Here is a 22780-nt window from a genome sequence, read left to right as displayed (position 1 = left end):
ACCGTTTTTTAATATCTATTGTTGTTAGGTGCATACAGGCGTTGATATACGTCAACGGGGACAGTTGAAAATGTGTGCCCCGACCGAGACTCGAAATCGGGATCTCCTGCTTACATGGTAAACACGCTATCCATCTGAGACACCGAGGTCACAGAGGATAGTGCGACTGCAGGGACTTATCTCTGCACGCCTCCCGTGAGACCCACATTCTCAACTTATTGTCCTGCACTTTCTATATTCATAGTGCCCCTGCCCATTCTACTCATTACTCGAGGCTTTTTGCCGATTTCCGTAAGAGTTCGGGCACTGTTTGTGCATCCGCACAGAAGAAGGTCGTTAATATATATAATAATCCCCGCCCCCCCCCCCCCACACATATATATATATATATGAACGTGTATAGAGACAACCTGTAAAAATGTCTGAAGAGCTTGCAAACAGGCAACTGGAATTACAGTGGTATCAAGGGGTTGCCTACCTGCAGGCGTTTCTCTTTGTCTCTGTACACGTTCATTTTCAAAATTCTCAGTAAAGGTGGGCGGTTGCCATCCAATATAGGATGGGGCCCCTCCACGCCCACACCAACGTGGTGACCAAACCAAAAGTTCAACTATCACCTCCGTATAACATGTTAGTTTTTGAATCAGGAGTCACAGGATGCGGGCTGTGATATTATCCATGCGTCTGGGTAAGATTACTCATTAACATGGTCCATCAGGAGATAGAAAGTGGGCGAAAGCGATCGAAGGGTAGCGGTTGCAAGGGCAGAGGAAAAAAAGTGCCAAAGGGAAAAATATCCTCTGCGACAGTAGAGCGGGTAGTAAGGGCAGTAGCGGCTTGCTATCTGCGACAGTGCATGCAAGGTGTGGTTATGGTAGTGCGAGGTATCGTGCATCGTTACCTTTGTCGTTGCTGGAGCTCGTTGTGGGGCTTGCTGCAGTTGCTGCGTCCCTGCAACAGTTAAAGGTCGTTGTGCATTACTGGGCGATCGGTCATAGATCGGCTCACAGATAGTGTAGGGGGAGGGGGGGGGGGGTTGGTTTGCGTGCTGTGTACAGTATGGTTTCCCTGCGGTTGCCTGTTTTTCGGCTGGTCAAACATCTTTGGGTACCAGTAGTAGCTGTGTTGCAGGGGCTCGCCAGTACTGTCGTGTTAGCGTGTTAAGGACGATAGATGTTTAGTTCCTAGCCAATAATGTCTTTGGTCTGCTATGCTTCCATTTATGGTTGTGGCCGTAGTTACCACAGAAAGGATAAACGGGTTGCGCGAGTGTCTCGTGTTATTGTACAGCCGTGTGGATAGTTTTTGGGTGCCATCCAGAGTTTTTCCAAACTAAGAGGCGCTAGAGGGACCCTTCGCCGTCTTATTCAAGCGTGCTTCAATGGCGCACTCCTCCCCCATCTCTTCCTGTTATCATGTCGCTGGAGATCGGGAAATAGGAGAGTTCAAAAAGCATTAGCAACTTTTGCTCTTTCGACTGAATTTGAACGTTCCCTGGTGATTGCAGCCTGTACACGAAAGCACAAATTTCTGTCGCGCTGCGCTCCAAATGGGTGCGATCACAGTCTCCTGAGAGAAGGGTTGAAACGTGTGAGGGTGTCAGTAGAGTCGCACTACAGAACTGTCCTTTTCGAGCGAGAAATGTGTTGGAACAACGCCCCACGGAGAGGGGGTGGTTTCATTGACGCCCTTTATGCACCACCTGAGAAATTTTCGTGCCAATTCTAAGCGTCGGTGTGTCTGGAATGTTTTCCTCAGCCACTCAAAAGAAAATCGTGTGACTTTAACGCTGAGCGTTGAGATTCCGACCTCAATTACAGAGCCGTCAAGTGAAGGGGTGACATGTGGATAGGAGGGACTGTGGAGACCACCTCATCGTGCGACATGTCCACAGTGGCGATGGGCAGAATTTTGGAGAAATCTGGTGCCTATGTGACTTCATGAACCCACCTTTCGTGTCACAAGAACTTGCGAGCCGTGGCCCTTCTTTCGCATGTGTCGATAACTTGCTGCTTAAGCGTCATCGAGCCCGGGGGTGACATCACAGAGCGCAACGCTTTTACACCTTAGGTATTTCTGGACCAAATTTCAAACTTACGCACTGTAATGGAAGGCAATTACAGGGTATCAAAAAAGAGATCTTTCAATTCTGTTACGTAATGTAGCAGTATAAATTTTACATATATATATACACTCCTGGAAATGGAAAAAAGAACACATTGACACCGGTGTGTCAGACCCACCATACTTGCTCCGGACACTGCGAGAGGGCTGTACAAGCAATGATCACACGCACGGCACAGCGGACACACCAGGAACCGTGGTGTTGGCCGTCGAATGGCGCTAGCTGCGCAGCATTTGTGCACCGCCGCCGTCAGTGTCAGTCAGTTTGCCGTGGCATACGGAGCTCCATCGCAGTCTTTAACACTGGTAGCATGCCGCGACAGCGTGGACGTGAACCGTATGTGCAGTTGACGGACTTCGAGCGAGGGCGCATAGTGGGCATGCGGGAGGCAGGGTGGACGTACCGCCGAATTGCTCAACACGTGGGGCGTGAGGTCTCCACAGTACATCGATGTTGTCGCCAGTGGTCGGCGGAAGGTGCACGTGCCCGTCGACCTGGGACCGGACCGCAGCGCATCGACGCACGGATGCACGCCAAGACCGTAGGATCCTACGCAGTGCCGTAGGGGACCGCACCGCCACTTCCCAGCAAATTAGGGACACTGTTGCTCCTGGGGTATCGGCGAGGACCATTCGCAACCGTCTCCATGAAGCTGGGCTACGGTCCCGCACACCGTTAGGCCGTTTTCCGCTCACGCCCCAACATCGTGCAGCCCGCCTCCAGTGGTGTCGCGACAGGCGTGAATGGAGGGACGAATGGAGACGTGTCGTCTTCAGCGATAAGAGTCGCTTCTGCCTTGGTGCCAATGATGGTCGTATGCGTGTTTGGCGCCGTGCAGGTGAGCGCCACAATCAGGACTGCATACGACCGAGGCACACAGGGCCAACACCCGGCATCATGGTGTGGGGAGCGATCTCCTACACTGGCCGTACACCTCTGGTGATCGTCGAGGGGACACTGAATAGTGCACGGTACATCCAAACCGTCATCGAACCCATCGTTCTACCATTCCTAGACCGGCAAGGTAACTTGCTGTTCCAACAGGACAATGCACGTCCGCATGTATCCCGTGCCACCCAACGTGCTCTAGAAGGTGTAAGTCAACTACCCTGGCCAGCAAGATCTCCGGATCTGTCCCCCATTGAGCATGTTTGGGACTGGATGAAGCGTCGTCTCACGCGGTGTGCACGTCCAGCACGAACGCTGGTCCAACTGAGGCGCCAGGTGGAAATGGCATGGCAAGCCGTTCCACAGGACTACATCCAGCATCTCTACGATCGTCTCCATGGGAGAATAGCAGCCTGCATTGCTGCGAAAGGTGGATATACACTGTACTAGTGCCGACATTGTGCATGCTCTGTTGCCTGTGTCTATGTGCCTGTGGTTCTGTCAGTGTGATCATGTGATGTATCTGACCCCAGGAATGTGTCAATAAAGTTTCCCCTTCCTGGGACAATGAATTCACGGTGTTCTTATTTCAATTTCCAGGAGTGTATTTATGTATCGTGGATATTACAAAATATTTAGCTTATATCAGTCCCAACATTTATACGAGTATCGTCTAAAAATTTTGAATAAAGCTCGTTTTGTATTACTTAAAGCAAGGAAGAGGGTGCCACGAAAATGTTATGCGAATTGAGATAGCAATCATTAAAGCAAAGGCATTTTTCGTTGCGGTTGTGTCTTCTCATGAAATTTCAGTCACCAACGTTTTCCTCCGCATGTGAAAATACTATTGTTGGCGCCATCTACACACAGAAAAATGATCATCATAATAAAATAAGAGAAATCTGAGCTTGCATGGAATGATTTAGTAAGTGTTCGTTTTTACGGCGCGCTGTTCGAGAGTCAAATACAGGGACATGTTAACAGGCAGAATACGGAGCTGCGGTCGGTACCACCTATATAAGACAACAAGTGTCTGTCGCAGTTGATAGATCGATTATTGCTGCTACAATGGCAGGTTATCAAGATTTAAGTGAGTTTGAACGTGGAGTCATGGTCGGCGCACGAGCGATAGGATACAGCATCTCCGAGGTAGCGATGAAGTGGGGATTTTGCCGTACGACCATTTCACGTATGTACCGTGAACGTCAGGAATCCGGTAAAACATCAAATCTTCGACATCACTGTTGCCGAAAAAAGATCTGCAGCGCTTTAGACCGCTCGGCTAATCCCGCGCGACTGGATTGTTGACGACTAGGAACATGTTGTCCGGTCAGACGAGTCTCGTTTCAAAATGTATCGAGCGGATGAACGTGTACGGGTATGCAGACAACCTCATGAATCCATGGACCCTGCATGTCAGCAGGGGACTGTTCAAGCTGGTGGAGGCTCTGTAATGGAGTGAAGCGTGTGCAGTTGGAGTGATATGGGACCCCTGACGTGATATGGGACGTCTAGACACAACTCTGACAGGTGACACGAACGTAAGCATCCTATTTGATCACCTGCGTCCATTCATGTCTATTGTGGATTCCGACGGACTTGGCCAATTCCAACAGGACAATGCGACACCCCACACTTCCATAATTTCTACAGAGTGGTTCCAGGAACACTCTTCTTGGTTTAAACATGTCTGCTGCCCACAAAACGCCCCAGGTATGAACATTACTGGGCATATTTTGGACGCCTTGCAATGTACAGTTTAGAAGAGAGCTCCACCCCTTCGTACTCTTACAGATTTATAGACATCCCTGCAGGATTCATGGTGTTAATTCCCTCCAGCACTATTTGAGACATTAGTCTAGTCCCTGCTACGTCCTTTTGCGGAATTTTTGCGTGTCCGCAGAGGCTGTACACGATATTAGGCAGGTGGACCAGTTTCTTTCTCTTTTCAGTGTATGACACTGATGGAAACACTCTATGATAGAAGCAAAAACGTCCAAGTAAACACGGCTCATAAAATGAGCCTTTTGTGGGATGATTAGAAGGCGGCCGGGGTGGCCGAGCGGTTCTAGGTGCTACAGTCTGCCTACAATCCTGCCTTGAGCATGATTGTGTGTGATGTCCTTAGGTTAGTTAGGTTTAAGTAGTTCTAAGTTCTAGGGGACTGACGACCTTAGCAGTTAAGTCTCATAGTGCTCAGAGCCATTTGAACCATTTTTGATGATTAGAATTCCATAATACCATCCGCTACTGATTTCAGTTTTAAATATTGACCTAGATAGTAAAAATGTAGTTGGGCTCAAACACCCATGGCCTACCTTTGCAAGACATACGCCACATTCTTAAATGACTACAGTATTTCTTCAGGACTTCACATGTTATAGTTTATAAAATGGTTCAAATGGCTGTAAGCACTATGGGAGTTAACATCTTAGAGCTTAGAACTACTTAAACCTAACTAACCTACGGACATCACACACATCCATGCCCGAGGCAGGATTCGAACCTGCGACCGTAGCGGTCGCGCGGTTGCTTTTTGTTGAGTCTGACTACGGTCAAAATCTGTGACTACGGTCAACATCAACCGTTTCCGAAAGTGAATGTGACAGTGTAGTTTCACAAACGCCTCCTCTGGCTGTACTTATAATGTTCACATTGATAACAATGGATCGTCCTACACGTACAGTTTTATGAAAGCGCAGGCCCAGAAAAGAGCTCACTCTGTTATTTCATTTCAGTTTTTCTGCTTAATGAATCAAATAATTAGTAATATAAATTCAATAGGTTTCCAGTCCGCCGCATGTGCGGGACAGAACAAAAAGTTTACATAGTGCATTTTGGTACGTGGTTTGCAAAAAAGTTTATAATGTGGACATTAACCACATTTTTCTAGTCGGAGGACATCCATTCAATCATTTGGCCTTGTTAAATCTGTCGCCAAGAAAAAGCCAATAGCTGGCGCTGCTAAATCTTAACTGGAGGCTATAGTTGATTGTCGTACTAACCTATCACCTTTCATTGTCGTAATGAATCGTGACATTATGAAGAAATAGACAAATGTTGAAGACTCTGTTCTGGGCAAAACCAGAAACAAGGAAGAATATATTTCAAATTCTAAATTTGTCGGAATTAAATACACAAAGTTTGATTATTTGCTATGTTGTACAACTTACAATGAGATTTACATACAGTTCCAAATATGGTTGGCAGGGAATCCAAACCTGAATATTAACTCGAATCAGGACCCATGTAATGGAATTAAATCCGCAAAAATATAACCTGTTACAAATTTTCTCTTCATGACACCCGCAGACAGGAACTGGCTTGAATTTGTTACACAAGAAATTAAAATGAATTCCTAGAAAATGTGTTCTGAACCTACAAGTTTTGTTTCTTTGAATTTATTTATTTTCCTACACATCATACATGGCATTTTACTATTATTTTTCATTTTCTGTGCAGACCACTTCGTGTTCTTGGGAAGAAGGGCACTTAAGTAGGCCTACAATAACTAAATTCTATTGTAATGACCTGAAATATGCATGTGCCTTAAGAATGACTTAATACATACTTTGAGAAGGTGTTCATTATATCAGCACTTATTTCAATTTCATGTTTAACTTGACAATGACATTAAATGAAAGAGATGCATTTTTCCCAAAACAACCTGTTTGTCGACAGGCAATTTTTCCGGAGAACACCTCCGTTATTTCGCAAATGTCTTCTTTGCGGACCCATTATTACTGGATAGTTTTTGCTTTTGTAGTCGTATACTTCACCCTTGTCAGTTTACGCTATTAATTACGATACACCCAGTATATTTGGAACTTGGTTTATTCTTTAATAAACATTAAAAATCTATCTCGGAAACATACGTTGATCGAAACAGTGACCTATGTTTCCCTGTCTTTGTCTGGGGATAGCGTTGCTACATTATAAAGGCTGACTGTCGTTAGAAGTTCCTTTTGAGTGTGGCTGTGGTTAATAAACATGCCGATAACAAGTGTCTGTACTGAGATAGGATCGGCGATAGTAGGACAGAGTGTACTCGTATTATGTTGGTATGGTTGCGTAACAACAAACAGCTCACCTAACTGTTCTAAATAGTCTTATATGAGCAATATCTAGTATTTGTCACGTGGCCTTGTAGCTGAAAGCCATTAAAAATAATATTTTCACTGCATCGTAACGTTTCCGGAGAAATTTCCGTCGAGGGAAGAGCAGCAGGTGCTTCATTTTTTGTTTCCACACGGGGTGGCTCTATTCAACATTACAGCCGGAACAATAATTTGCATATTTTCAGCGTTTGTCCATCACTGATTTTAGCAGGTGATAGGTACATCCTTTCATCCCGGAAAGTCTCCCTCTGTATCGAAAGAACAATGTTGCCAGACTCATTCCTTTATCGGATATATTTCGAGGAAACTACAAAAATTACTGGAGTATATTTTTCCCATTACGTTGTCGGAATAAGCTCCGTTTCATTTATAAATAAACGTAGCACTACACATGCAATTACTTTCAAACAAAATATATTTCCGAGCGAATTAATTATTTTCGACGCACGGGAAGGCTCATAAGCGAACGAGCACGGCTCAGTACCTGCACAGCTGGCAACAATTTAATTGAAATATTCCTTTTATAAGGGCTCACTGGCGCTGTATTAGCGGCACAAAAGATGATAATTTCCATATCGGTGGTGGGCTCAGAGATCATTAACTCCCATTGAACGGTAGAATGGAAGTTATATTTCGCCGTTGCTACTACCCTCATGCGCAATACTCGCGCAATACGGGTAAGTTATTAAAGAGTTTTGTGCTATCTGTGAGTCGATAGCTAACGAGATTCTGAAAATAGGTCTTTTCGTTTCGAAGTAGTGTAATAACCGCACATTTAAAGAGCTGAAGTACTCTCTAGGGGAAAGGGAAACGCCACACATGGGGAATCACAATTCCCGTCACACAAACGTAAAATATTTACGTTTCAAACTTCACGCTCTACTTACATCTACATACTAAGAACCATGTCTCGATCTTGTGAAATGTAAAATTAGTAGCGCCCTGCTTTCTCTCTACATAGTGATTCTGAAGATGAAGTTACGTTCATTTCAGAGCGTATGGAAGCGTATTCGCAATTCATTACACCTCTATCGATGCATTATTGTAAAGGAGGCTCGTATGACAGCAGTGACATAAGAAATACCTTCTCCAGCTCACGTCATCTCCTACTATTGAGTGAAAATGCAGAAGAGCAGACATATCGTATTGCAGGCTGATTCATTGCAAAAATGCTTCTAATTTCTCTACAAAACATATGTATTGATAGTATCGTAACCGATAAAATTTCTCATTTAGTACGAAACCAAAAAAACCATAACCTCATTCTACTGTCAGGATTTTTTGATTATTTGAGAATGTTTGATTGCATACATCTGTTGCAGACACATTCTCGTTGGTAGACGAAGTTCACATTAAAATTTACGCGTAATGAACGCCGTGCATTGTCCATGCGTTTTTCTATTGTCGTTCAATCTGTTTTCTATTAATTACGTACTGGAAGATGGAAAAGTAACGGAAAACTGAGACATTTTATATGTCTGACATTGTGTCGCTCGTTGCGGGCAACCTGAAGGTATACTTGAAGAATCAAGTTTTTCAAGATCGCTTGAAATCCTTTTCATCATTATCATTACCCATTTCGACAAATCTACGCTGTCATTATCGGATCTGAAAGTTACAAAAACAAACGTCCCAAGTGAAAGTGGCTTAAACATATACGATTTCATATAACCACTGTCTACACTACTGCAACATTAGGACGTACATTGTAACATTATTAGATGTACATGCTTTTTTCAACAGTGAACGTCACATAGTGACGTTGAGTCAAATTGTAGTGAAAAAGTAACAGGAAACATGAACATGTGAGAAATAAAATACGGTGCAATTAAAACATACAACTTGTGCTGATGTCCTAGAATACACTGATCGCTGGACACCACAATGATGACTTAGCTATTATAATGTATTTACACAGTATGTAGTTTTTTACATAGTGGCGTCCGATAATCGATTAATTTCGATACATGTACCACGCTATTATTAAGTCTTCTCTCTAATTTCTTTAAAATTAATTTTTAACAATTTATGTAAGAGTTTAAATCACAGATTTCAAATAACAATACGTTTTGGAAGTATACAGTATCTTTTTCTTAAAAAGTTAAAATTTGCTATGAAATATATATTGTCTTCCTTTATATGTAAATTAATAATAACTATAGATCTGTGTCATGTGTTAAAAAATAAATTTACAACAAACGAGGTTCAGATTATTCATCTACACAGAACTGTATTAAAAAAGCTGACAGAAAAAAGTCATCAAGGTAACTATATGCAAGACAAATATAAGGCCATTACCGTGGACCATACAAACTCACTCCATGAAATATAAAAAATATTGGTATTTGGTACCATACCACATCTGATTTCTGGATGTACTTTGTATTCACTTAAACTAAAAGATATAAACCATGAGCATTTGAACATATGTAAGCTTTGAATTCCACAATACATGTCAATTTTTTCGCGTGTGGTATGTTCTTATCTAGTCTCTGGGAACTATGCCACAAGCTCCACAATATTTTGCAATAATCCGCTATGCAGTTATACTGACACTTTAACCCATCATTTTTAATGCACCAACTGTACTTAGACCAAAGCACAACATTACCTCCACATATGACTTAGTGTAGTTCATTTTATGTGGTGTGAATAAAACAATTATGTAAATCTAATAGCATTCATGAATGATAAAATACTTCTATTACACCAACACACCATCATCTTACCCCATCCCTTGCACATTAGACTCCCTACCATGCCTACCACTACAAAATAAATAAAACAAACCTGGCTATGTTGACAAACAATCCCCCCCAGCAAAACAAGAAAATTACCCGAATGAGACATTCCACAACATTTATCACAGGTACCCTATTCCCTACGTAATTAATCACAAGAAGTACAACACTCTCAAAATACATGTGGTAAGCTACATATTTACTTGTGTGACCTCAGGGTGTGCAGTACCTCCCACATGGGCTGTACACGAGTTTCTGTACCCTTACTCCACTTTCTTCGCCCTACCTTTTCCCCAGATAGTGACTCTTGTTTCTGTGGTGATGCATCTGGAGCACCTTTAAAGAATGAGTGTGCCCCTCATGGACAGTGGTTGTCCATCATGGCAACTGGAATTTAATATTTACCAGGGCCGTCATTTCCATTACTTCGTAGACACCTTGATATTGTGTAATAAATTTCTTCACCTTATCCTTTAGTGTGAGAGGTGCAGCAATAAAGTAATGAGACTGATGTGAAAAAAATGTTGCTTACCATTTTAGTCAAGTTTAGTGTTGTCTCCTTCAAAGTAGCTCCCTTTTGATTGCACACGTTTTTTCCAGCGCTTCTGCCATTGATGGTAACATTTCTGGAACTCAATTTCTGTAATATCCTCCGAGACCCTCGTCACAGCTTTTTGGACATTTTGTGTTGTTTGAAAATGGTGTCACTTGACCGCCGTTTTGACTCTTGGAAATATAAAAAAGTCTTACGGAGCGATATCTGGTGAATAAAGTGGCTGTGGTAGTACTGAAATTTGTTTTGAGGTTAAAAATATGCTGTACTGACAGATCAGTATGGGATGACGCATTATCGTGATGCAAAATCCAATTATCAGCAATGTTGACACGGTCACGAAGAACGCTTACAAAGTATTTCTAAAATTTCTTTGTAGTAATATTGGTTAACTGTTTGCATAGGAGGCACCAACTCTTTATGAACAATTCCCTTGGAATGAAAGAAGCACATAGGCATGCATTTCACTTTTGACTTTGACACTCGTTCTGCCTTCACTAACATTTTATGCCAACGAAAAACTTGAGCTCTTGGCATAACCTCCTCTCCAAAAACCTTCCGAAGCTTACTGTAAGTTGTCATCGCGTTTTCACCCAATTTAACGCAAAACGAAATGGCATACCGTTGCGCAATATTATGCGGTTCCATTTCTTTTACGAGAGACACAAACACAGGTTAACTTATAACAGCACAACTCACGACTGAGAAGTTGCATCGATGTGCCGCTTGGACTAGAAGCAGCTTATAGACCAAAGTCAGAGATATTGTGCCTACGCAAGCGTGCAGGGTTGCCACATCTTGCAAAGAAGTCTCATTACTTTATTGTCACACTTAGTATACAGGCTAGTCAACGTCATCCATTGGCTGACCCTGTACTATGGCAGTTTACCACTATGCTGTCCCATTTTCTCTTGACGCTCATGTGCCTTAGTGTTTACCAACTACACTCACTTCCCCACATCCTTTAATGTTTCAGCAACAATCCGCATGGGTTCCCTGTTTTTTTTCTACATTTGATTTAATGACCTCAAAAGGTGATAATATCTTCCTTCTGTACGCTGCATTGTATGGCAAGGGACCAATGGTATCATTCACCTGTGAATTATATTCAGCCATGACATATGGTAGGTAAGCATCCCAATCGTAATGTGACTATTGACATAAGAGCTCAGCATCTTCCTGGTCATTTGGTAGCTGCATTCAGACCTCCCTCTGGCCTGCAGAGGCAACTGACTAATTATTAATTTACAGATATACAGCAGATCACATACTTGTTTCATTAACTATGACATGAATCTGGTGTTCTGATGTGTCAGTGTCGTTTCAGAGATGTCAAACTTCAACAACCAGATGTCTACCATTACTCATACAGCTGAATTAGCTTGCTGATTTGGAATGGAAATCATTGTGGCATATTGCAAAAAATTAACCATAACAGTCTGAGTGTAACGGTTACCTGCTGGCACCTGTCTGGACAGACCTGATATGTCCATCTCAGTTATCTCACATGGTTTGGTTGCCTACGGTAATATCAGCTGGTAATTGAAGTCTGCACATTGTGAACACAGCACATAATTTTTCACACACTGCTCCACATGCTGTTTCCGTATCCTCCACCAATAACGTTTGGCTGCTCAACAATCCATTGTCCTGTATTCTCCATGTCCAGGTAACACATGGTCATGTGCTTCTTTTAACACTTCTTCTTGCAGTGCAGCAGGCACTACAATGTGCCACCCAAGCCTCGTTTTCCTACATAACAAGCCACAAATGGCAGACTGTGGCTATGTTTGGAATAGCTCTCAGTCAGCATCAGCAGGTTGTGCCTTCTACCATTCTGCAAGACTATGACCTAGTGCTCATATTACATCAGTCTTCTAACTCAATCCATCTGCAATACCATGCTTTCTACCCAGTTTGTGAACGATTTCATAATAAAATTTGCATAGTTTAAATGCCCACAGGGTCAGTCTGCTTGAAGAGTCCTCTAAAACTAATAACGATTTTAATGCTACCTGAACACTTCCAATCTTTTGCTATACAGATAACACTTGAAGTATGTGACACTGTATTTCAAATTCAATATTTCCTGTCCCATAGTTGAGTAATTATTATCATTCGAATCGAATACCTTGATGGACAGGCTACTTGGTGCACTTTACCGTGCACTTTTTGGCTTTGAACACACCCTATTGCCTAGCTGGAAGCATCACAAGACAGGATAATCTCCTTTTCGTAAGCTAGGAATACCAATACAGGGCTAGTTGTTAGTGCCTTCTTCAACTTCTCAAATGTAGCTTGACATTCAGCCATCCACTGGAACTTCACATCCTTCTTGAACAGTTTTGTTAACAGTCTTGCAATGCATGCAAATCCTGTCACAAAAATTCTGTAGCAGTCAGCCAATCCTAAAAACAAGCGTTAACTCCTCAGTTATCTACTGTGGTGGGAATCTATACATATCATTTATTAGACTGAGATTGGTTTTTACACTGTCCTGGCTAATCACATGTAGTAGGTAGTCAAGTTCGGTTATGTCATCCAAGTACGCCATACACTGACTTCTTAACTCTCCATCTAGTAATCGTTGTAATGTGGTAATGTGGCCAGTCTACTTTCTAAACCAAATGGCATTCACCGATGATAGTAATTACCACAAAAGGCTGTAAACGTAGTCCTTGGTCAATCTCCTGGATCTACTTCCATTTTATGGTAACCACTCTTCAGATATGTTACGTAAAAATATCTGCACTGGCCCCAAGTTGTCGAGGGTCTCTATAATATTTGGTACTGGATATGCCTGTGTAAACATTCTAGCACTCAAAAAGCGATAATCACAATACAACTTATACTTGCTTGTACTATCTGATGTATTTGTGTGCACAACAATGACCGGCGACACCCCGAGCGCTATAACTTTTTTCTATTACGCCATTATTCAGTTTTTGATTAATAAACTCCTCCTTTAATAGCCATAAATGATGAGATCTTCCATATAGCTTCCACTACAGAGGTGATTTGTCCCCAGTCTATATCCTGTGCTGTTTATCCACACAGATGTGTGTCAGATGTATTCAACAGCCCTCCATACAAAATATCATTATGTATCTTATTCATTATCATCCACCAATGGCTCTACAACACACAAGATATTAGTCAGTAGTTCAGTAGGTCCGAAAAAATTTCTGTGTACCCTGTGCCACTTTATCATGGGAATCAAATCTCAAATACTTTGGCCGCATTTTAGTTGGTTTGACCCTCATTACAGAAAAAATATTGCAATAGTGTGCCAATAGCAGCAGTAAACCACAGCCGAAACAATATTCGACAGAGTGCAATGCGAAAGATCAATTTTTGCATGATATCTATTTAAGAAATCCAACCGCAGGCTTGTGCAGTACCCTTCACCTACAATGGGAAAAACGTCAATACTCCTTCAGAATCGTTTTGATTCAATGTAAAAACCTAGTATCACTAATCTTAGCGATGCCGCATCTTGTTTCCTACACCACAAAACCTGTAATGTGGAGGCTTCAGTCTCGCTTTACCTGAGAGAGCCAGGTATGCCACACACACATGAGCCCCAATGTCTAACAATAACTTTCACCAATTAAGCACCACTCCACCTCTGCATATGTCTTCATAGCATTAGGACTTACTGGGAATTCTGTTCAGTGTATTTGGAGTCATTGTTAATGTTTAAGAACTGAGTATTTCGTTGTTGCCCATTCCGCTTTCTATTTCTACTATCTTGTTTGCTGTGCCCCACCATAACACTCATAACACTGTGGTCTACAGTACTGCTTCTGAATGTGGTTCGCATGACCCATCTATAACACTTTACGTCCGTAGACGACTCTCATCTCTGTCGCCACATCCAACTTTTTCTAACTCGATGACAAGCCTTATGGTGGCGGCCGAGACCTGTCGGTTTTTTGTATGCTCCCTTCCCGACATATAGGATGGGAAATCTCTTAGAAAATGATTCAGTGCTTTATGCTCTGCTTCCCTAAGAATTACTGTGTTTGCCTCGCCATTTTCCACCAACTGATGCATCTGAGCAGTTATCTTCCCTATCCTATCCAGAAGACTTTCCACCAATTCCTTCTACTTCTGAGTTTGAGACACTCCACACAGCTGCTCACGAAAGAACCTCAGACTTCTGTTTCTTACAGCGCTTCGAAAGCCCTTCCTTAAGCTGCTGGAAATTATGTGCATTTTTCAAGTGATTGTGATACATGAGATATGGCTTTGCTTCACTTATTAAGTGCAGTTTGGCTGCCTGCAATAGCCGTTTGTCTGCCCAGATGCCCAGTCTTGCAGCTGTTTCTTTGTCGCCTATGAATGTCAACACATCCCGTCTTTACAGAAAAAGGGATCATCAAACTGGCAGCAGCTGTATGTAATAAAGGCATGGCCACACTCGACAAAACTTTTCCTTGCATCATTTCAGATTCTTCCTTGTGAATCTGTGTGTTGCTTGCCTCTAGAGATTCTGTTTGACCAGCCAAAGCTTGAACCACCTCTTGAGGGAAAGTATCATGCGTATCTGACTCTGACGTTGTGGAAACTTTAATAGTACAGTCACTCTCAACAGTAACACACTGCTTTGCCGGCCGCGGTGGTCTCGCGGTTCTAGGCGGGCAGTCCGGAACCGTGCGACTGCTACGGTCGCAGGTTCGAATCCTGCCTCCGGCATGGATTTGTGTGATGTCCTTAGGTTAGTTAGGTTTAAGTAGTTCTAAGTTCTAGGGGACTGATGAACACAGCTGTTAAGTCCCATAGTGCTCAGAGCCATTTTTTTTAACACACTGCTCTTAAACTTTTCGTCTAATCATCCACGATTTTGACTCTTTACACTGCTTGGCAAAATGACCATAGGACCAGTAGGCGTGACGCTTAACAGGCGCTGACTGTATACATGGTGTACTGTGACCTGACAGGCTGCACTACGTGCCTCTCACTGGTCACAAGCCATTGCAGTCTTCCTTAGAATTTCCTCAAAATTGAGAAAGATCGGCATGTCTCTACCTGCAGTTACCTCTGACAGTCAAATTTCTCCAACCATTCGCTTGCACATGAACAGGAGAGGGCGAAAATAATAACTCCACTCACCATACTGCGTCATTGAAGTTGCAGGCTGGAGCTGATTATGACAACCATGATCCGGCAGTTTATAGCAGCCAAGAACTTCAGACATCACACATGGCGGCCAGGTGAGCAACCACTATGATGGTGAAGCTGGCTGTGTTAGGTCAGGCAATTCACCTCCCAGGCATGACTGGAACGGACTGGTGGAAGGTGGCAGGCAGCAGCCCATTATGGAATCAATGCTGGTTGAACCAGAAGTATATTCTATATCAGTAAAAGCATAGTAGGTGGAGTTGGAAAGGCTTCCATTGCATTTTTGACACAGGCGGACACAGCTTGTGAAGCATGCCAGACTCAGCAATAGCCTGCAAAAGGGAGGCAAGCTGTTTGTTCACTCAGGCAGTGGTGACCACTGGCTAGGTGCTGCTATCAACACGGCGGCACCTACGCTGACTGAGAAAGAGCACCAGATGGTGCTCAGCGGACAGGCAGCGTGTGGGCTGAAGGAGCTGGCCTGCTCCTGTTGCTCATCACGATGTGAACCAGACAGGCGTGATCAAGCCACGTCCCCAACATGGATTATGAAGGTGGTGTGTGCCCCCACTGGGTGATGGTGGACAGTGACAGTGTATACCGCGCGGGATTAGCCGAGCGGCCCGCAGCTCGTGGTCGTGCGGTAGCGTTCTCGCTTCCCACGCCTGGGTTCCCGGGTTCGATTCCCGGCGGGGTCAGGAATTTTCTCTGTCTCGTGATGGCTGGGTGTTGTGTGATGTGTCCTTAGGTTGGTTAGGTTTAAGTAGTTCTAAGTTCTATGGGACTGATGACCATAGATGTTAAGTCCAATAGTGCTCAGAACCATTTGAATTTTTTTATTTTATTTTTATTAGCCGAGCGGTCTTAGGCGCTGCAGTCATGGACTGTGCGGCTGGTCCCGACGGAGGTTCGAGTCCTTCCTCGGACATGGGTGTGTGTGTGTGTGTGTGACTTTAGGATAATTTAGGTTAAGTAGTGTGTAAGCTTAGGGACTGATGCCCTTAGCAGTTAACTCCCATAAGATTTCATCCACATTTGAACATTTTAAGTGATAGTGTATGCTTATACAGTGCGACGTACAGTGATAGTGTATGACCACTTAGGCGTTGAGAGCTGGGAAGTTAAGTGGCCCATACTCGAACCCACTGCCTATCTAGAGAATCAAGTGCCTCTCTCAAGATCTCCAGAATCCCTAGGCGAAGTGTTTAATGCCAAATCTCCACTCTCTACAATGACCGCACGATTCCCGCGTGCCATTCAAAAGGCTCCGCGAAATGCTGACCAATGATATTGTCGTTAACAGAACAACTAATTCTTCACTTGGCAAAAATTTTACAACATTCACCAACTGTCCAGCTCCCACATACGCAGTTTTCGATCCCTTCTGTGTTACACTCCAACTCTTAAGTTTCCCACTTCTAGGAAACCGACATTCTGACTCCCTCCCGTCTGATAATTTTTAAGATTACGCAATGAGCTGCCCTCTTACAACCTTACAACATTTTAGACAGAAGAGCGCTCGCCCCATGTGGAGAGGTGAACTTCTACGAAGAAAGAAAAGAACTGCAGAACTGACTGCAGCGGCCTTGATTCTCACGAGAAACGAGACCTGTATCTGCGACTGAGTTCCCAGTTCCCTGTGTTCTAAGGAAGCTACGTGTCGGTGAAAATCAAAGTTGTTTTGAAATGCATTTCGACTGACTGGCACAACTTGTAAAACCCAAGATTCAGCTCAAGACCAGGTGCTCATCATGGTACATTATATGGCTTCGTTGCATATAGGGCGGGACCCGTGTTGCGCAGAGTGCACTATGAGAAAAATTGGCAGAAGGCTGAACAATGGTTGGCCCGTGACGCTGTTCCTGCTGCGAGTGGACACTTCTGCCTATCCCCTGTATTTCATCTCTGAAAGTCGAGCTGGAAATCCCACGGGGGCTTCTCCAGACTCCGAGTCAATGACCTGGCCACATCTAAACTACAGAAAATATCACATGTAAACCTTTCACCAGAAGAAAGATGAAATTAATACAGGACTAGATGTCTTAACCCTTGCAATCACTGAGGTTACTAATTTCCAGCACTAAATATTTATTAACTGACAGGTATAGAATATAGTCTGTGATGAAGTTAAATTAGCTGTAGATGAAGGATGAGACTTGCCAGTCCAGCAATGAAGTAACGCAATTCAGTTTCAGAAAAGGAAATAGAGTTAAAGTAGCCGTAAGAGGCTGTGGTAAGCTAAATAGTCTTTTAACAACTGAAGTTCCTTCGTACCGGAAAAGGTAAGTTTAAGTTCTGTGGCAGTTTTGATTTACGGCACTGCGATTAAACTTTTAATGCGAAAACTATTCGAAACCTCAGGGTTACTGAGTGAGAAATGGAGAGACGCATTTTGGTAATTACTAGGGGAGACAGAAAAACTGACAAACGGATCAAGGAGGAGACTGAAGTGAAGTGCGTAATAATGCAATCATAAAAATGAAATGTTTGATAATGGCAGCAGGGAAGGAAGAAATGTATCGAAGCGAATATATTATACGTGAACGAAGCATGTTAAAGCAAATACCGTACTACTGTAGCTATAATTAAATTAAAAGTGGTAGTAAGTGAGACGATCTGTCGTGGAACAGTGTTTTGTGTCCCACGAACAATAGAAATAATGAACGATTTGAAAGACACTAACTGATCAAAAATATCCGAGCACCTCTTAGTGGCCGTTTAGTATAGGGTGTGCCCACTCTTCGTCTTTACGAAGGATTGATATCTGCTAGGGACGCTTTTAATGAAGTGCCTGAAAATCTCTGGAGGAATGGCAGACCATTCTTCCTCAAGAGCCGAAACCAGAGAATGTAGTGATCATGGACACTGGGGTATGGAGTGATTTCTAGGTTAAAACTCATCCCTGAGGTGTTCCATTTGGTTCAAGTCAGGTCTCTGGGCAAGCCAGTCCATTTCAGGAATGTTATTTTACACAAACCATTGCCTCATGCATGCTGCTTTATGACAGGGTGTATTGATATGTTGATACAGTAAATTATCGTCTCCGAACTGTTCCTCTGCCGTAAGCTGTGAACACTGTTTTAAGCTTTTTTCGTCTTTTTCCCCACTTAGAATTATCTTAAGCGCGTCCTAAATGCGAAAAACACCTCTCTACAAAACACCATTTCCTCCGTGCTTCGCTGTTGGCACTACATATGATAGCAGATCCAGATATTTGTCTAACTCAGGCCCTTCCATCGGATTTCCACAGACTATAGTATCATTAATCATTACAAATCACTCGTTTTCAGTCACTCGTTGTTCAATGACGTCGTTCCTACACCATCTCAGGCGTCGCGTAGCCGTGACTACAGAAATATGGGGTTTATGAGTAGCTGCTCGACAATTGTACCCTACTCCTTTTACCTCCCTACACAGGCATTGTGCTAGCTGAACCACTGGAGCACTCTGGAACTCACGTGTGGTTCATTGTGGTTATTTCATGTGGTTTTTTATAACTACCCCTCTGAATGCTCAAAAGTCCCTGTCCGTCAGTACACGAGGTATTTCTTTTTCTATCCTACTCTGAGTAGGTAGAACACAATGTATGACAACTAGCACTGGTAGTAACCTAGAGACCGGTGGAATGAGACAGGCAGTTCCGAGGGTAAAAAGAGTTCAGAAAGTGAACGGATAACCAAAGCAAGTCCAGAGCGTAGCAAAGTCGTCTTTAGCGTATACAACAATCCAGTGAGCAATCCAAATCACAGACGTAAATCAGGCAAGGTCAAAGCTCTGCTACTTAATGGCGCGTACCTAATGACCGCACAGACTAGTGAGAGACTGGCTAGCAAGTGCCGGGCCGCGTTATTTAGCGGGAAAATTCGTCAGAGTGCAGCGCCACGTTACGTGCTTGCCGCGACTGCTGCGCCTCGCGTGGCGCAAGCTACGGTTGTTGTCTGTAGCCCGAGCATCTCTTACGTGTTCTGTCTATCGATATTCTGGACAGGCGGGAATTCCGAAACACTGCCGGAAACTAAATACCTAGTCTTGGTTTATCTTTGTCTGTTCCTTTGCGTTTTCTCTTCATTACTACATCACAAACAGTCGACCTGTGCAGCTTTAGAAGGGTTTGAAGCGTCCTGACGGATTTGTTACTTGATAGACACGTACATTCAAAGTCACTCTGTTTACCTGCCCGACCCTCTCTGCTCTTACTTCTGTACTGGCAACACAATGTTCCGTACCTTCTTTTAGACTGGCAAGTTCGACTCACACGATTTCTAGTGGTCAGTTTCGCATTACGTTGGGGTGTTCGGATAGTCTTGGTCAGATAGTGGATTTTTTTAATGAATTCTACCTTTAAAAATCATTTAATTTCTTTTGTTTCAGACAGACGGCAGCGGTATCATAGTTCTCCGTGACGGATATTCACCGTTGAAGTAAGTGACCACTAATACTTAAAATTCTTTTCCATTTTCAACGAAAATTAGTTGACTACTCATCGTAGGTATAATAAGAATCTTATACGGAGCAGTTCCCGGAAACTTTTCTGTATATTAGCATATAAAGTTGCTGAGGGATAAGAAATCCAGAAAAAAATTGTCAGAGTTGCCGACATGTAACGTATATGAGCTTTCTACACCGAAATAGTGCCAGCAGTTTAAAAATTAGAAATAACACTCCTAACTGTCAAGAGTGGCGCAAGGACCTGTTTTAGAGATTTCCATTACTGCTCGTCATTTACCATTACGACAATGTAGTCTGCGACTTTAAAACTGTATTTAAAGAAAAATCAGTAAGTTTGGTTTATGAATTGATAGGTACAACCAGTAACGTGAATCTCATAAAATAGTTGTAACTCAAAATTCATGAGAATGCATGTATAAATGCATATATAAACTACGTAAAAATCAAAGTACCTCAAAATACCTTTATGCTGTTCCACAGGGAAGAAAATGGTTTGCAGATCATACGATTTGTTGACAAATTTTTCAACTTTCTTTGAAAGATACGGCTACAAAAGCAGTCATGTGGCTAAGAATTTTGTATAACACATTCGTTGCCCAAATTGCTTGACTGTGCCACTACTCTAAAGTTGTACTACTGTAAGTTTTCAGTCTTTAATATTATCCATTAACGATTTTCAGAATTCCTTCTTACAGAACGGTGATATTCAAAACCATTCAAAAAGTTCCATTTTCACAACGCTGTAGAAAGAGGACCACTCTTCAGAATGACGACAAATTTGAACAGAATATTATTGACGCAAGTGGAAAGGTCATGAAAGATAATTATCGAAAGTTTGTCCAATGGATGGCGCTATAAGCGTCAGAGTACGCACACAAACAGACGAGCGCGCACGGCTGTTCCCCAGTTTGCTTCCGAGCCGCCCAACATGACTCTCCATCAAGGATCGCGCGCTGCTCGTAAGAAGAACGGTGACTGTGCGCTAGTAACCCTGAGAATTTTTTGGCTCTCAAGTGCATGAAAAAGGTGTTGGGCCGATGTTTGTTAAGAGTATAGAGGAAAATGATTACAACATTTGAAAGGGTAGGTTCTTTTGAAGTGCAGTGTTGCAGAGGGAGGAAAGTAGTTGATCCGATGTCTGTCAAAGATGTGGCCAAAGCATTGCAGGAGCTGGCAAGGCGGGTGCCAGGTTGAGATTCATTGGGAGAGTCCTTAGAAAATGTAGTCCATCAACAAAGGAGGTGGCTTACAAAACACTCGTCCGACCTATGCTTGAGTATTGCTCATCAGTGTTGTGGAACATGTCTTGCTCCAGTCTCACGACAATGAGAAACCGGTGCTATTTTTCTTTTTATGCGGTTCCAGGGCAAATAAAAACTGATTTTTCCCATCCGATGTTATATGACCTTGCTGTGGAGGATGAACGTTCCTAACTAACAGTGCCACAACTTTTGGCTGCCGAACTTGTGCAGTCATGCAGATTGCACAGTACAGATGGTGTAATGTGCAACTCAGACCACAGCCGTCATGGGCTATTCATCTATCATTTTTAGGCGACCCAATTTACGGTAAGATGCTTACAGCGCCTTCTATTGCTAAAATTCTCGTTTAATTTGTTTGTTCCATTTTGTTTCTCCTTGCATGAATAATACGAAGTTCAAATGTGACGTCCTTCTGGGTAGTGGTTCTCTTCCTACCACATTTTGGAAGTGGAATTGGAATTTTGAACGCCCTGGACATTTAATTATCCCAAAGAGTTTCTAACTGTCTATTTTTTTTTTTTTTTTTTTTACTTTTCTTGAGAACATTGACACATTTAGGTGAAAACTGGTCTTGACTGTTGTGGTTAACAAATGACAGTACTAGTCTTCAACGACATAAGTGTGAATTTTAATCTGGCTTTGTTACTGGGAGATGCAGGGAAAGGAAATTTATGCTGTGATGCTAACGGCATAGGAGGAAGCCATATAAGCCACATTCAGTATATCACTTTCGTCGTATTCTATAAAAACTGCAGAGTAAATATCATTGAAAATCTTTCATCGTTTGTGTGTGTGTGTGTGTGTGTGTGTGTGTGTGTGTGTGTGTGTGTGTGTGACAGAGACAGACAGAGAGGGATATGAAATGAAATTCACATTCAAAACGTGCCCTACTACATCGAAGTTGAACAAGCGGTCTTGCGGATAGAGGAGGGGAGCCTCAGAAGTGAAAAGTACCAACAAAGGGATCGATACGATGCAATGATGCATCCATGTCTGAAGGAGCTTTCATCGTAGTTCTAGGCAACACAGCCACTAAAATATCGTGCCTATCAGCCGACACCGGGCGAACGACTTTAAATTGAATTATCTTCCCTGTATATCAATACCCATAATGAATGTACGAATGCAAGTTGTAGACACATGGTTGATGGCAGATGGGAGTTTGGGTTTGGCCGTAATTCGTGATCGGATAATCTAATGGTAAGGCGACCGCTCACGATTAGCGGGAAAATCGGTTTCGAGTCCCGACGCAGCAAACATTTTCACTGTCACCATTCCGTAATGCAGTTGATGGTTGTCCATATTAGCAACTGCGAATACATTTCTTATAGTACAAAGCGAAGGCGTCACGAACCGTTGCTGTGTCCATTCAACTGTAACTAACGCGAATAAGAAACTCTCAAAAAAATGTTCAAATGTGTTTGAAATCTTATGGAACTTAACTGCTAAGGTCATCAGTCCCTAAGCTTACAAACTACTTAACCTAAATTATTCTAAGGACAAACACACACACCCATGCC

At 42.9% G+C, this 22780-nt stretch overlaps 1 protein-coding gene across 4 annotated transcripts in view; it reads left to right on the top strand.

Moving 5' to 3' along the window:
- The window catches only part of LOC126297807 (protein O-linked-mannose beta-1,2-N-acetylglucosaminyltransferase 1-like), a 1990313-nt gene that overhangs the window by 425550 nt on the left and 1541983 nt on the right, over positions 1-22780 (top strand). For all 4 annotated transcript variants that reach the window (XM_049989012.1, XM_049989016.1, XM_049989017.1 and 1 more), the window contains exon 4: positions 19921-19970. The gene's annotated coding sequence lies outside the window, so the exon portion shown is untranslated. The remainder of the gene's footprint in view (positions 1-19920; positions 19971-22780) is intronic.

This window comes from Schistocerca gregaria, chromosome X, assembly GCF_023897955.1.
Source record: "Schistocerca gregaria isolate iqSchGreg1 chromosome X, iqSchGreg1.2, whole genome shotgun sequence".
Classification (NCBI taxonomy): Eukaryota; Metazoa; Arthropoda; class Insecta; order Orthoptera; family Acrididae; genus Schistocerca; species Schistocerca gregaria.
Note: the sequence above shows the minus strand (reverse complement) of the source record. Positions and strands in the feature narration are given on the sequence as shown.